The 15,563-nt window shown below is 41.0% G+C and overlaps 1 protein-coding gene across 2 annotated transcripts in view; it reads right to left on the bottom strand.

The window, feature by feature from the left end:
* The window catches only part of dtn (transmembrane protein 132C dtn), a 404,875-nt gene that overhangs the window by 204,056 nt on the left and 185,256 nt on the right, over positions 1-15,563 (bottom strand). The window lies entirely within an intron of this gene.

A 15,563-nucleotide genomic window follows, 5' to 3' on the forward strand; every position in this document is an offset into this window, starting at 1 on the left:
TGTTTAGTCTTTGGAGGGTAAATGCGTGATTGCTTTTCTGCAACTTTTGGTTAATCGTGAAGATGAGGATGGATGGTGGGGAGATAAAATGGATAATCACAAACATATATGGACGATGCAAGACGAGGCCCACATAGGATTATACTGTCTGCGCGTCCAGACGCCAGAGCCTCGCTAGTCTGCAAAATGCAGTTCGGGATGCAGTACGTAGAAGTGAGGTTGTCGTTTGGGTGCTTATGTGAAGGTCACCCAAATTTTCACACATTTTCAATTGAAGCATTTGTATTTTGTAGCTATCATTACCGAGCAGATTTAGAAATTCTCGAAAAACAAGAATAAAAAGGAAAAACGAGTTGAAGAGAAATAAACATGTAAGCCAGAAAAAGGAAACTTAAGTACAGCGAGAGCTGAGGTCAACATTCCGAGCCTCCTTCAGCAAACATGCTAAGAAGGATGATACGGTTCAGACAACCCTTTCATTACGGCACATTCCATTCAACAGTACACCAAAATTAACCTACGCTATGACTATGTACTAAAGTGAACGGAACGAAATTAGACCAGTGAAGGTCACGCGCCTTCACAACTTTCCCCTGTTCACCTCCTCATTCATTTTAAAAAATACATCGCCATGTCCTTTACGTTAAATACTATTCTCCGGTATTTTTTTTCGGAATTATTATCCCCAAAGTTGAAATTGTTGCTTATTGGCAACACTAAAGGTAGGTGGAATGGCCTTGACTGGTCTAATTTCGTACCGTTCACTACAAACACAAGGAAATAGTCAGAAACGGTGGTGACGCAATTCGCAATGTATCTTAGTTAATCATCGTCTTCATTACAAAGGAAACAAAACGCCTAAAAGAATTGTATGGGAGATTGAAACAATGTATACTTTCGCTACAATTACTTCAGTAGAATTATACGTACTTTGTCCCGGTAATATCTGGTGCAAGCGAACGAAAGCGCGTCTCTGCGCAAGTAGCGACTCGAAGGGCTCGACCAATGAACGCTAAAGAGGGAACAAGATTGCGTGGAGACGGAGTGTTTGTATCAGCGTGTATTCCTTCGCTCCTCCCACCTCATTCCTATCCTTGCTCCAGAGATTCCCGGGATAGAGTATAAGTGTAACCAATGTGTACTAAGTAACGTCGTACTAGTATACTTTTTGCAATTGTGAATGCAGTTGTGTGTTTCCTCTTCACTTCGTTCTTTCATCTCCTAATCTATTGCATTGTAATTGGTAAGTGCGAATTTATATTATCCTACGCTCCGTTATAGGCAAGAAAATAACAAACTCTCGACGAACAGTAATAATAGAGCGGGGAAAAGCTTTTACATTAGCTTCGAAAAACTCATTGCTCCTCGACAGTCTGCAAGCAAGGGGAAAAAATCTCAGAAATTGATTTCTAAATTTCCCTTGATGACGTACTTATGCGCTTCCTCGCAGTCGAACACCGTCAAAGGAGCAGCGTTCCTTTTTCGACGAGTTCACGTCTAAGTTGGTGCGTATCCATGCATGCAGGCACGAGAAAAAAAAAGTGTCTACAAGGACCAGCCACCTCTCTCTCTCTCTCTCTCCTCCCATGATGCTTTGCGGCGATGTCGCCCGAGAAATGGGGCTCCGAGATTGTAAAGAGCCGGAACGAGGGATGTCATAGGGGATGAAGACTTATCTTAAGTAACGTGTTAACGACTCGAAGAGAAGGAAGGTAAAAGGAAAAAAAAGAGGAGAAAATGACGTGGAGAGCTTTAAAAGACGAGAGGGTTGCTAAAAAGCTACCGAGAGGAAGATGTTCCGACATAAGCGATAGATTAAAAACAAAATTGGAGTTGCGTTTACGACCTCGTATAATACCAATTGTTCCGTGGGTAACTAATATATTAGAGGAAAAGGTCTAAATATGGGCCCCCCCTTTATATTTTGTCATTTTCGGAGAAAAAAATTATTATATCAAGCACCTGCCCTTAAAATGCATATCTACGAAATATATACTTAAATGTAGTAGCATACTAAAGTATAGAAAGTATCCTTTTTTTTTAAAAAAAAAAAGCAATTTCCAGAAAATGGTAAAATGATGTATTTCAAAATTGTGGTCTAAATATAGGCAACTAGTGGCAATATCACAAAAAGCAAATACAATTTTAAAAAACAGTCATTTATCGCTAAAACATTATAATATTCATATTTATGAATAATCTGTTGTTTTGAAAATCACGCGGAATGGGAAAAATAGAAATTAAGAAAAACTTCCAAATATTTGTTGAAAATGTGACCTCAGCATTAGATCTCATGTCATAGACCATATTTAGACCATCACGCTATTTTTCTTCTTCAATTTATTTTCGCTCTCTGTGGTACATATTTCACAAACAAATCATGGCATTATAAAAGCCCACATTTGTTTTATGTACCGCTAATCACATAACCTATACAAAGCAGATGAGAATTCAGAAAACGCTGAGTTAAAACATACCTGCAAAAAGTTTTCGGAGTTCGCAATTCTATAACAGCGTCCAAGACCGAAACTATCCGCCACTTTCTCTTGCGAATAGGCGCCGCAACCTTTGTCCTTGACAGATAACCAGTTGCAGTAGCCTCTGCCAGGCTGCAGCACCCGGGAGCGCTGGTAACTCCAAAACCCATATTTAAACCTTCGCCCATATTTAGGCCTTCTCCTCTACCAACCACAATAACGATAATGCACATGTTTGAGTTTCATAGAAAATAATCATTTGATTTTTCCTTTAGACAATAAGGACAGCATCAAAAACAAGGCGAGAGCGTTAGAAATTATTTATTTTACTTTATTTTATTTTTTACGTTATTTATTTATCTTTCTTCGCTTTTCTGCCACTTTTGGCTAATTGCGAAGATGAAGTGACACTCACAAAGAACATCCATGTCCAAGTCGGGATTCCAACCCGTAACCACTGGCATCGGAGCGCGTTATGCTAAACACTCCGCCACAGAGGTCGTTTATTGAAAAAAATGACAAACCAGATTTACTATACTATGCGACTTTTTCAAACAACCCAAGCGGATATTTTATTTGTGTTATCTAGCGTCGCTTTTTGGTTAATCGTGACGATGAGGATGAGTGATGGTATGAATTTTTTAGGATTCAAAGAACGCCCATGCCCAGGGAGGGGTTCAAGCCCGGACCCTGGCGCCGTCCCTGTGCTGCGTGGTTGCATGCATTCAGGGTAAAATAAAACTTCTTAGGGCTCCTAACGTTAAAGCAATCAAACAAAAAAACATTATCAAGAACAAGAGCGAAGGCTACTGACGAAAGGTTCTTTAGTTTGTGATCCCACTATAGCTTTGCCTCCCACCTTTTCCTCGCACGCGTTCATTGGTCGAGTTCTCTATAGTCACCACTTGCGCAGTTAATTCACTTGCTCCACACATTCCTGGGGCAGAGTTTAAAGCCAACAAAAAAAAATCGACAATACCAATTGCAGCGATTTGAAGTAGGACACATAAGATCGTAGTGTGCTGGAAACACACCAATGCGTCACAGAAATATGACAGCACAGAGAAGAAAAAAACTACAATTTCAGAGAAAGATCCAAATAAGAAACCAATGAGAAAGGGATCGTCTAAAGAACGTCTCGCATCGGATCAGGATCGGTCCATTTAAGAAATACACTCAGCAGAGGAGCCCATCCAAACACTAAGTTGCCATGGAGACGACAGGAGACGTTGCAAATACGTGATCTTCCGCGGCGGAGACAGCTTAGTGCGGATGGAGAAGAGCTGCAAGGAAACAGGACGAAATGTCGTCTTTCTTTTGTTTCGCCATTATTGCGCAAGGCCGTTGTTTCAAAACTTGCTACTGTGTTTTGTCTTAGAGAACAAAGGCCTTCTACCCCGTTTCTTGTATTTCACTCAAGAATGCCCGCAGTAAAACTTGGTCGCCCCTTTCCCTAGCTTACAGAAATCGTCCGGAAGATATTACACGAGCAGCTGCTCCCTACAACGCTCCTGTGGAAGGCTGCTGGAGATAAAAGGGGAAAGGGGATCTATCACAAATGTTTATAAGCCATACTTGAGAGCAGGGCGGTTTATACCCTAAGGGGACGGATACGAGAGTAATGTTTGGGCATAAATGTTGCCCAACGTTTAAATATAACCTAGCCTTACAATGTACGGAGCAAACATTTTATTATGGACAGTAGCTGATAGTAATGGAGGAGTGGTTAGCACAGAGCGCTACGACGCCAGGGGTTCGAATCCAGGCATGGGTGTACTTTGCGAGTCTTTCTTCATCAATTTCATCATATCATCACTCATCCTCATTAGCGAAATGTGCCAGAAAAGCTGCAAAATCAAATTAAATTGTAACGGGTAGTAATACTTATAGTACATTACCTGGCCCCCGTGGCGGAGTGGTTAGCACATCGCGCTACGACGCCAGGGGTCCCGGGTTCAAATCCCGGCCTGGGCATGGATGTTTGCGAGTGTCCATCCATCAATTTCATCATATCATTACTCAACCCCATCTTCGAAAATTAGCCAAAAGTGGCACAAAAAGCGAAGTATAATAAAGCAAATCAATCAATCAAAAGATACATTATTAGGTCTATGTAATAATATAATATAGCCGCTTTTGGGTGATCACGGGTCGTCTAGTTTTCGAAGGTTATAGGTTCGAGTTCCGGCTCGGGTTTTACGTTCCCTGGTCTTTGTTCTTTCAGCGTATAATCATTCGGCATCATCGTTGCAATTAATCTCATGTGGAAAAGATACCCGAAACTAAAAAATACAAAATTGTAATAAATTACTTTTTTCCTTCCGAGATAGAGTCGAACGCCTGCTTCCACCTTGAGATACTTTCCCAACTCTTCAACTGAATTCAAGATTACAAAAGTATGAAAAAAAGGAGGATGGAAAAATACAGGGAAATGAAAAGGCCGAGACAAGGAGAAAACGTGAAGAAAGAGGCCTCAGGTGGCAGAGAACATTGGACGACGCCTGGCGAGACATCTGGCGGAATTTCTTTTCTCCAGTTCCTGCAATGGAAGCAACAGCGCCGTGTGGAGGGGGAGACGTGCAGCCTCAGAGATATTGGTTTGTGGGGAAATCTCCGGCGTGCATTATTGGAAGAGGAAGCGTAAAGAAAGAAAGGCACACGACAGAGACAGGATAAAAAGAAGGAAAGATAAACTTGAGCGAACTGTGCCCAGAACGCGGAAATCGAGTCGATGTGCAGAATGCTGGAAGTGAAAGGGATGAAATGATTTTGCCAAGTAAACCAAGGAGGGTCGCTTTGAAACCAAAGGGTCCCGGGTTCGAATTCCGGTAAATAGATCTTGCACAAGTTGAGATCCCACTTTAAACTGTAGGTTCAGTCCCATTAGTCTACAAGATGCAAATCGATTGAAGAGTTCCCTTTTACTATACAAATCTTTTTTTTTTTTTTTTAAAGAAAAATCACCAATCTTCATTTTTCTCTTTATTGCTCTTCCACTCAGATAATGACTGTCTCTAGTGTACACTAATATGTTGAATGCGAAAATTAGAATCACAATACGCCAGCATGCAATACTTCTTTCATACTTTTCATTTTTAATCAACATTCCAGATTTATTTTCGATTCAAGCACATATTAGTGATGTATATACGAGGGAGAATTTTTGGTCGGGAAAGGAAAGAAAACGACATGATGGATAGGAAATGAGCAGAATTTTTCATTAACAATATCCCGCGTTCTGACTCTACTATTCGTGATTTCCCGACTGCTTGAAAATCGGGAACTCATTCCCCGAAGTCGGAATCGGGACAGGCATTGTTTTCCTGATAGAGGAATTGGAATTTGTATATACAAGATGTCTATAAATGTTTAGAGCGGCTTCATGACATTACTGTCGTATCATGAAGTAACTTTACAGTTTTGTAGAGAAGTTTGGAGTTTGCACTAGGTGGATATTTACTGAAGGTAGTTCTAAATCATCGTTGAACTGTCGTCACTGACCGACTTGCATGAAATTCGAGGAGAGCATTTGCTTTTCGCTTTTTGTTACTTTCTTAACTAGTGCTGCGCTCTAGCGGCAGGAGGCGGAAACGAACAACACTTGCAACAGGAAACAAAACTTTGTGAGATAATTAACCTCTATCACACATTCTAACAACTTACATCTATCTATTATAGTTACAAATAATATTTGAAACCGCTACAATCATTTGCAGACACCCTGTATTTTGTTACAGAAGAAACAGAGGTCGAGACTTCACTAGAGAGATTTCCTTGCGAAACGTGCAAAGATAATAATTTATCGAAATCGCCATGAGGAGTTTTCTAGTTTCACTATGAGGAAAAACCCCGTTGCAGGGTAGCTTGATAAATTATGTTAACTGGACCTATTTCTCGTAATTTCATAATCAACTTCATAATATGACTAATTGGCGTTCCATGAAAAAATTTACAGCACGACGGTCAGAACGACCCCCAGTTTTTCTTGGGTTGGCACCATCGCCAATCAAGCCACCTGAAATTAACATTACTTTGAAATTAAGCCTACCCTCGTGTTTCTCGCGAAATTGTATCCAATTTTGATTTGTAACAGCACCTTATTTCCGTTTAAGAAAATGAAGTTGACTTGAAATTCAAGATGGTGCACTTCAAGATGTCCGCTATGTTCGTAACATACCCTATAAAGTTCTCCCGCTTTACTATATCATACATAAAGTTGTTTGTGTGTTTCCCAATCCATATTTGTTTTAAACATGTGTTTATGGACCACGCTGTATTTTGTACAATGCAAATAATTCTAACGAACAGAATTACACCAGTTTGCCTATTTGGGAAATGTTAGAAAGATAAAATTATGTGCAATGAAAATTGCCAACTCTCGTCTTGTGTCGTTGCCATTCCTAAGACGTATACTTACAGTCTACGAAACGTCAATTCCCCGTGCTTGGGTACTTCCCTGTGTGCAGCCATGTACACCAACCTGTTGAGAAACTCAGAGCTAATTCTATTACCAGCTTTTGTTCTCAGAGAGACGAGAGTGCGGGAATTGATCCGCTGAGCATGTGCTGACTGCGGTACAACGGACCATCATCAACCGCCACACGTGACGAATGTCCCAGAATTGGTTCCATCGAACCGCAGTATAGTGAGGACGCGAGGGGCACTAGATTGGAAGTCTTACAAGTTATGTGAGGGAGAGGGTGCGTCGATGATGAGAAAAAAGGCGGAAGGACCAGGCTGTCCGTAATTCTCCCTGATTGCTGTGGGGGGGACAGTCTTCCCTGCCCGGTGAGCGTAATGCCATTAACTTTTCCGTCGGTGCCGTTTGCGGTGCGGCAACTTAAAAAGATTTCCCCGTCGGTTGGGGGAAGGAAGTCGGAACTCGGCCATAATTACTCTCTTCTCCTTCCTCGGGACCCGAGCGAGTAGGAACCGGCAGAAGTCTGCAAGAAATTTGTACCCGGGCGACGGACTGGGGCCAAAATTTTGTCTCGTCGCTTCTCGTCTCCAGCGTAACAATAGAGCAAGTTATACTATAAAATCTGCCTTTGTTTCTTTTTGGATTTTGGTATCTAGTCGCTTTTGTGGCACTTTTGGCTAATTGCAACGATAAAAATCAGTAATGATATGACTAAATGCATGAAGGTACAGTCATCAGCAATAAAATGGGACACCTCGATCCTTAAACACACGCTTCCTTCCCAAGCGTTATGTGTTTTGCCTAACTGCACGGATATATGGGGAGTTTTATGGCAAATTTTCAATGGCAACGTCTACTGCCGTCGTAGAGTTAGGCAATACACACAACGCCTTGCATGGAAGCGAGTATTTCAGGATCAAGGTGTTCCATTATTATTGCCGGTGACTGTACACTACAAACAAGGAACACCGATGCCCAAGCCGCGATCTCCTATCTTGTACTAGCTGATTGCCCGGCGTTGCCCGGGTATTTATTTATCCAAATCTTCTATTAGACAGGAAAATAATGAATTCTAACTATAGTGTAAAATGTAACTAATTTTATTTACAGGTACTGAAAAGTATAAGTACAGTATACAAATTTATACAATTTTATATTATCAATATAACTCAAAACTTGATCATAAACAACATTTTTAGTTTCACCTCTAGGAGCAAGAATCAATAAATTGAACGGCATTGGGAGTGTCACTATTCATCTTAGCGACCCCGAAAGCTATGGATTCCACACTAATATCGGCCGTTTTCGATTATTTCTACATGTCACCCCCTTCCCACCCTACCCTAGGGGTGCCAGGGGTGTCTTACCCCCACAGTATATCTTTCCAGATTGTAAGTCATATGTTACCAAGTTTGGTTGAAATTGCTTTAGCCGTTCGAGAGTTATGCCGGAACAAAAATACATATATACACACATACATCCATTTATATATATATATATATATATATATATATATATATATATATATATATATATACTCTATGTGATCAAAAGTATCCGGACACACCGCGAAATGTGTGTTTATCATAGAGGGCGACACAGTACTGCCATCTACCGCGTGGAACACATAGTCAGCGAACTCAGTAGTCTACAGACAGTGTGAGACAGCAGTATGGATGGTCTGAGGAACTCATGGACTTTCAACGTGGTCAGTTGGTTGGGTGCCACTTGTGTAGGAAGTCTGTGTGTGAGATTTCCACCCTCCTAAACATCCCTCTGTCCACTGTTTCCAATGTTATAGTGAAGGCATGTGTACAACCCAAAAGCGTGCAGGCCAACCTCCCATGTTCACCTCCAGACCCCATCGAGTGTTGAAGATTGTCGTACAGCATTACAATCATCCATCGCCACCATCACACAGGAATTCCGAACTGCATCAGGATCTATTCCAAGCACCATTACTGTTTGGCGCAAGGTGCGGCAACTTGGTTTCCATGGCCGAGCAGCTGCCCAGAAGTCAAACATCACACAGACAAATGCCAAACGCCGCCTCGTGTGGTGCAAGGAGCGTCGAAACTGGACCATAGAACAGTGGAAAACCGTTGTGTGGAGTGATGAATCACAGTACACAATGTGGTGATCCGATGGTAGGTGTGGGTGTGGCGAATGCCTGGTGAACGACATCTACCAGCCTGTATAGTGCCGACAGTGAAATTCGGAGGTGGCGGAGTTACAGTGTGGTCATGTTTCTCCTGGAGGGGGCTTGGCCCCCTTGTTGCTTTACATGGCAATGTCACGGCACAAGCTTACGTTGACATTTTAACAGCTTTCATGCTGCCTACCGTTGAAGACCAGTTCGGGGATGACCATTGTGTCTTTCAACACGACCGAGCACTCGTCCATACTGCAGGGCTTGTGGGGGAGTGGTTTGACGACAACAACGTCCCACTAATGGAGTGGCCTGCGCAGAGTCCTAATTTGTATCCCATAGAACATCTCTGGGATGTTTTGGAATGCCGACTTCGTGCTAGTCCACACCGATCCACATCAATACCTCTTCTCATTTTGGCGCTCTGCGAGGAATGGGCTGCCATTCCTCAGGAAACCTTCCGGCACCTGATTAAAAGTATGCCAGTGAGAGTGAAGGCTGTCATCAAGGCTAAGAGTGGGCCAAAACTGTAGTGACTGCCAGTGTTCCCGATGGAGGGTTGCCCAAACTTGTACTTTATTTTCAGGTGGGTGTCCGGATACTTCTGATCACATAGAGTATATATATATATAATATAGATAGATAGATAGATTTTGTTACTTAAAGTCGGTTTTGTACGTCTATGGGATAATCGTTGAAATGAGTGCAAGGTTCCAGCTCCTGAGTGTAATGATTTTGAAACTTTACCACTTCCGTGGTGCTACGACGCCAGGGGTCGAAAGTTAGAATCCCGGTCTAGGCATGGGTGCTCTTTGTGAGTGTCAGATATAATAGAAATGTCAGAAATAATATAAATAAAACACCAATGCAGGAATGCAAGTAAAAAAAAAAACAGAAGTCGGGCAACTTCAAATTGCACACACATAGATGCCCCTAGTCCAAATGCACAACACATTGATAATGTATAGAACAAAGACTATTCTTTCCTTGAGAACAGACCTTTCTCACATTTAAAAAGAATATGAACTGTTCATAAGTTCTGCATTGAATATTTAAAAAGTAATATAAGGTATGCAAACATGCCATAAAAACCTACAGCACGTGCATACATATCATCACATAGTAGCTTTACTAAGCTGACGATAATAAACTTTCTTGATAGGACCTCTTGGACCGCGAAAATATTAACGTTGTCGCCTTGTAATCAATGGGTTTGATCCCACTTTGCAACATTTCAGTAGCTAGAATTTTAAGCTCTAATTAGCTAGTTGCGTCGATTAGGTGCAAACTGGGGGGGGGGGGGGGCAGATTTTGTTCCCTTGGCAAACAAGACTTAGCAAAAAGAGGCCATAGTACGGGGAGAAAAGTGGCAAAAAGAGGAAGGCTTCAAATATTACCAACCTTCAAACTACGGGAGTGCCAACACCGAAAGCTTCAAATACTTTTCTGCTGGCGATGTTTACTATTTTCTACGTAAAGAACTACGTAATGCCAATGTGGATTTGTGAATATTGCAAGTTACAGAAACCATGAAAATTGTTTCGATCATATGCGTTCGTCTGTTGTACTAAATACGTTTGGCAAAATGAAGTTCGAATAAATTAACAACCCCCCCCCCTTACGACATTCACCTTTCCCCTCCAAATAGAACACCGTATTGAAGTACTAGGGACGTTAAGGAAACAGTAAGAAGTAAAGCACTGTGCGAATTAAGCTTTCTGCTTAGGGGGGAGGAATACCCACTCAGTGGCGTATTTGTAATTTCATTTTGGGAAGTAGTTTTTTTCTTTTGGTATGAAAATTTGTATATATGTTACCAGTCAGTAAACTAAATTATTGACTTGCGTTGTAACCTAGGTTATTAAATCTTATGATAACATTCACGCGTAATTTAGAAACAGTACATTTACATACTAAAATTAAAACTCTTACACAAAAAGAGCTATCGAACTAGTAACATCGTAAACTTGAAATTTCTATTGCCAGGCTCAAACTTCATTTCCTACCTACAAGTTTATTGTGAATACTTTAATACATTTTCGGTAAGGTTGGTCAGTTGCTTAAAATGGTGTCTTCCGTTAATCCACAAGGCTGGATACTTTTCGGCATGAAAATCATTAGTGACTGGACCATTAATGGACACGAATGATTTTTCAGTTGTTACGGTTACATAGTAAACAAATTATATATCGAGTTTATTGAGAAATTTTCACACCGAAAGTACCCCTAAGGGGCATTGGTGCATGTGCATTATAAAATATATCAAGTTGACATCGCACATTATATATCTGTACATTAATTGGGCAGTATGTTTTTATAATAGTATAACATAATAAGGTGGGTGTGCGCAATTTCGCCATGTTTTCAATTCTGCCAGATACCTGTATTTCCCAACACGTCGGCCTAAGTCGGCAGATGGTGCTAGTGTATAGGTAGCGCACGCTGATCGTGTTTTGTCTCATTTCGATGGGGAGGAGCTAGACGGGAAAGACAGGCAGCCATTGTGTGTGCGAGATGTAGCGTTGTTATAAGATCGAGAGCAACAAAGTGCGGTCCTTTTGTCCAGGAAGGAGGGTTCGAAGCTATGTAGCAAGTATTGCATTGTGAAGACGAACGCTTTCTGCCTACAATGATATGTGTAGTGTTGTGTCGTATACATTGAGAGTCATATTTTCACCCCATTTGTGTAGTCATTGGAAGTGCTTGCAATTTCGCCATGTATCGCATGCCTACCTTCCTATTTACAAAACTGGACTTGTATCCAAGATGGCGGCTTTCAAGATGGCCGCCGTCAAGGGCACCCCCCCTTATGACTTCCCCCTAGGCCTAATGTGGTTACACATGGTTGTTATTCATCAATTTCCACTAAAACGATTTTTACAAGGGGTGGTAAGAGACTTTTGGCCCACCCTGTATATTATGTATGTCATTACTATCTATACTTTTTTCATTATATTCATGGGGTGAAAATATGTTTGTTTTGTAGCGCGGTTTGTCCTGTCCCCTCTGTTTACAGTGGGTGGCAAAATTGTGTACAGGGTGTATGCAATTTCGCCAGTTGCAAGGTTTTTTTCTTTTGTCTTTTGAAGTACCTGATTAATAGCGCATGAACGTGATTTTTTTCCACACATACCGTAACATATATACTATCAATTTCCAGTACAGACGTTATCATCATACTTATCAGGAATTTGTAACGGTCGTTCAAAGCTTAACGTGGCGAAATTGCGCACACCTACCTTATAATAGTAAAATCATACAGTGACAAATTATATCTTAAGTAGACTAGTGCTGTAAAAGTACAATATTATATAGTGTATACAATCTAAATTTAATTTATAAAGTTATTTAATTCCTGAAATTCTTTAACTGAATATAATGTATATATTCAAATAGCAATTTTCTTCACCTTACTTTTAAAGGTCGTGTTTTTTTTTTTTTTGTAACTATTGGTAACATACTGTGTATAACTGGATGCCTGTGTAAAAAGGTCCTGTTTGGTATGCAGTTGGGAATGTAGAAGTTATTTTTTTTGTCTGGTATTGTAATTGTGAGTGTCTATGTTCTTTGGATAGTTCGATTTTGTTTCGTGTATGATTATTTTTTACTATATACTTTCAATTCAATTTTCTTTGACGGGGATAAAAAACATCCCTGAATTTTATTTTGCCTGCGATAAAATATTTTGTGGGGGAAAATTCCCGGCTTCAACCCCGTTAGTTCACACACTGAGGTAAAGTACTTTCTAACGTCAAATGCAGAAACAATGAATTCTTGGTTTACCTAATTTCTCTGGAACTGCTTCCCCATTGAAAAATGTCAACTATCCCATCCCTAACGTTTAGCAATTGTAGAGTAAATCCAAATGCATGGCTGGCTACCTCTGCATTTTTACTACATGATAGTGATGACAGAGGCGTGGTGCCAAAGACGCACATGAAGGCGAATGACAGGAATTGTGTACTTGAAGTGTTTGAAACGATAGGCCAATCTGCTTCCTCTGTCCCCTCCCTTCTAAAGCGCATAAAACGGCTTTTGGCAATTAAATAAGCATAAGCGCGAATGTGCAAATCTGCGCTGACCTCATCCAAGAGACGCTGAGGCGTGGAGAACCCATAAACCCAGCGCACTCGCCCCTCGCGACGGACCTACTAATCGCTCCGATATGCATGGTCACTGTCGCCATTACGCCGAATGTGGACGATTTCAACTTTATGGTCCGCGCTTACATGTCGTTCAACTGTCCATGTTATGCCCGACCGCTGGGCCACTCTGTGAGCATTCAGACGCTAATGGCGATTTCAAATGGGAATGAAGGCACTTGACTTCAATCTGTAACGTCTGTGCAATGATTCCAACAGTTTCTAAGGGAGGCAGAACATGGAAAGTGAAAAAGGTTGCGCTGTCTGCAGTTCTGCTCATTCGCCAAATTACGAGTCTGTGTGAGATGCTCCGTCCATTCACTAAATTATGAATCTGTCTACCGTGAAAAAACGTCAGCGGTGTACCCAGGGGGAGGAGGGACTATACTGATCGCATTTCCAACTAGCGTCTGGGAAACAACGAATCATCAATCAGTAAATTCCCTTCGACTGACATCGGGCAGTTTCGTGTCACAAGGTACCCGAACGTTGCTGGCGGGACGAAACAAATGAGCGTCTCATACACAGCATGTTGCCAAACGTACTGTAAAACGGGAGAGAGAGTTTGTTATCGCCGTTACTGGATAAAAAATGAACAATAGTACACCAAGCACGGAAAAGTAGTACAGAAAACACCCAAGTACTGTACAAACAAGCTAATAAAAACAACTGTCAAAAACAGACGTACGCTTGGCAACGTTGTAAAGGGAGAACGATGTTAGCCCCACAGCTTTTACTTCTCAACTGAGGCTGTTGACACTCATCGAGCCACACAGTGGCACACACCCCCGAAGACGATTGGTGGACAGACAGAGCTATGTAGCAAAAAGTAGATCAGCCACCAGTTGGGTCTGCGATCAGTATAGCAAGAGTTACTTGACCCTGCGTTCATAACAACAGAAGGCAAATGGATGGGTAAAGTACCATGATCACTACCCAAAAAAAAAATCAATATCACGGTCATTTCTCCCTTAAGATATTACCTGGTTGCTTTTGTTTATTTTACTTCGCACTTAACCACTTTTGGCTAATCCCGATGATGAGGATGCGTGATGAAATTATGAAATTGATGAAGTGACACAAAGAACACCATGGCAAGACCGGGATTCGAACACGGGACCCATGGCATCCTAGAGAACACGCTTCTTTTGTTTCCACATCGCTCTCCTTCACAAATATGTCCTGCAGGAAGCGCGTGTCCTTTGTATCGTAATGGCAAAGAACCATGTCTGGCAAGTAAGGTTGGTGCTCGTTCACAATTATGTTTTTCTACCTAAAAAAATGTTTCACAGAGAACGTGAGCTGGTGCATTATCTAACTATAAACGTTTTCCTTGCACCAAGGCGAAACACATCCTTAAGTGAATACGAGCTGTCTTATAAAGCGATTGAGTTGCGTCTGCCACGCAATATTAGATCTTCGCACTTTTTGTCTGTTACGCTCTCGTCTTTGACTTAATGCTGAGAATCGGACGTCCCTGTTTCTATCTAAGAAACAAAAACAAAGGAGCTGTAAACAAAAACAACAATGATCATAAAGAGCACACGAGGATATTTATCACTCTTTCCTTCAAGTGTTTAGTTAAAAACCAGTCTTTGTTAAAATGAAAATGTCACCAATAAACAATAGTGATAAAACAATGAGTGTAATAAAAGCGAAAATCTCCAAGCAAAATATATAATGGTGAATTTTATAAACAATAGTAACAATGGTGCTTAGCAACGAACACGATGGACTAAATATCACCAAAGATAAAATTGATATAAAATAGGTCATCAAACAGAAGCCGACAGTTACTAAACTGAGGTCACAAGGGTTAAGGAACGAAGCGCAACACTCCAGGGTGAGTACACTGCAAACTCATTATTTTTAGGAAAAAGTAGATGTTAAAAAATGTGTATATCTCTGAAAAAGTATTTGATACAAGCAGGTTTACCCGTGATGAGTATCTCGTAAATTGCGGTTAGTCTACAACATCGGTTCTGTTACCGTTTCATTCGTGTGTGTTCTATAACGTAGAAAAAACCTCAACTTTCATAATCCAAATTCAATCGGTCAAGAGTACTACTAATATATTAGGTGCATTTACAACTTATGGCTTGGAATCTGTGCGCGTTAAAAAAAAACACTACTTTGTGTAGCAAACTTGAATACAGTTAAGAAAACGTTTATCTCTCTCTAGAGTTTCCGTCGTCCCTCACTGGGTAGGATATACGATCAAATAAGTAGTATTTGTCTTCGGCAGTCGAAAACATATGTAGATTCTGCTCAGAAAGAGCAAATATAAGTTAATAAGAATTACTGCCGCGAAGTAAGGCGGCATTCTGCAACACATACAGCGGACTTGTTGGTGGAAGAAAAAAGGGCATGAATAT

Source organism: Lepisma saccharinum, chromosome 9, assembly GCF_977018435.1.
Source record: "Lepisma saccharinum chromosome 9, izLepSacc3.1, whole genome shotgun sequence".
Lineage (NCBI taxonomy): Eukaryota > Metazoa > Arthropoda > Insecta > Zygentoma > Lepismatidae > Lepisma > Lepisma saccharinum.